This window comes from Cannabis sativa, chromosome 5, assembly GCF_029168945.1.
Source record: "Cannabis sativa cultivar Pink pepper isolate KNU-18-1 chromosome 5, ASM2916894v1, whole genome shotgun sequence".
Taxonomy (NCBI): Eukaryota; Viridiplantae; Streptophyta; class Magnoliopsida; order Rosales; family Cannabaceae; genus Cannabis; species Cannabis sativa.
In genome coordinates, this window is record NC_083605.1 from 67005463 (window position 1) to 67006884 (window position 1422).

Here is a 1422-nt window from a genome sequence, read left to right on the forward strand (position 1 = left end):
ATCCAATTCCCTGTGGGATCGACCTCACCTGTGTGAGATTTACTACTTGATTGCGTATACTTGCGTAGTGTTTATAAATTATAGCAACAAGTTTTTAATGCTTGGATTCTTAGGGGAATTGTTTAAAGATTAATATTACACAAAATTATACTAACTTCTACTTTGGTATGTTTTCTCTTGCTGATTTTTCTAACCTTTTTCTTGCAATATTTTCTTGATCTATTTCAGGAATCCTAAGTGCATGCGCCGTTAAGGACAAGCAGTCATATTGTAGGAGGAATCGAAAGAACAAGAGGCAAGAAAGAGTTTCAGCAACTGCTGAAACATCAGAAATCATGGCTGCCAATGTGAACAATAATGCTGGAAACAATGGGGGTAATAACGGTAATAATGGAGGCGCCGTGGAAGATCAAGCTAATGGCCGTAGCTTGAGAGATTACATTCTCCCTACTCTGACGGGAGTGCAGTCATGTATCAGGCCACCGGCAGTGGATGCAAACAACTTTGAGATTAAACCTGCCATCCTTCAAATGGTGCAGTCTTCAGTTCAGTTTGGTGGCCTCCCTTCTGAAGATCCTAATCTGCATCTCTCTAACTTCATGGAACTTTGTGAAACTTTTAAAGTTAATGGAGTTACCGATGATGCCATTCGACTGAGATTGTTTCCATTCTCGCTCAGAGAACGAGCCAAGACTTGGTTGAACTCCTTGCCACCTGGAATGATCTGGCAACAAAATTCTTGTCAAAGTTCTTTCCTCCAGCCAAGTCTGCAAAGCTGAGAGGAGAAATCAATAATTTCTGCCAACAAGATAATGAATCTCTCCATGAGGCTTGGGAGAGGTTTAAAGATCTGATTAGGAGGTGTCCTCATCACGGTATAGAGAAGTGGATGCTGGTTCACAACTTCTACAACGGGTTGGTTGGTAATACTAGAACTCTAATAGATGCAGCAGCAGGCGGAGCTTTTATGAGAAAGAGTGCTAATGAGGCGTATGATCTATTGGAGGAGATGGCTCTAAACAATCAGCAGTGGCCAACTGAAAGGAGTCAATCTAAGAAGGTAGCTGGTGTGTTAGAAGTTGATGCCATCACAAAGTTAACAGCTCAGGTTGAGGCATTGACAAAAATAATTGCAGGGCAAGCTAAACAAGCCCAAATTGTTTGTGAGTTATGTGGAGGAAGTCATCACTTTTCGGAGTGTCAAGCAGATGTGGATGATTTGCCAATGGATGAAGCTAAGGCCATTGGGAATTTTTCACAGAACAACAACAACAACAATTATGGGTTCAACCAGGGTAACAACCGAAGAAACAGTGGGTTCTATCAGCAACGAAATCAGAACCAACAGTTTAATCAGCAACAAGCCTCTAGTGGAAATTCTAGTTTGCAAACAGATTTACTGCTTCAATTTATGACTGAAAC

General features: G+C 41.2%; 1 non-coding gene across 1 annotated transcript; it reads right to left on the bottom strand.

The window, feature by feature from the left end:
• Nucleotides 1–772: 772 nt before the first annotated feature.
• On the bottom strand, nucleotides 773–879 carry LOC133038608 (small nucleolar RNA R71). The gene has a single exon (XR_009688107.1). It is a non-coding gene; the product is annotated as a small nucleolar RNA R71 (small nucleolar RNA).
• Between the last annotated feature and the right edge of the window lie 543 nt (nucleotides 880–1422).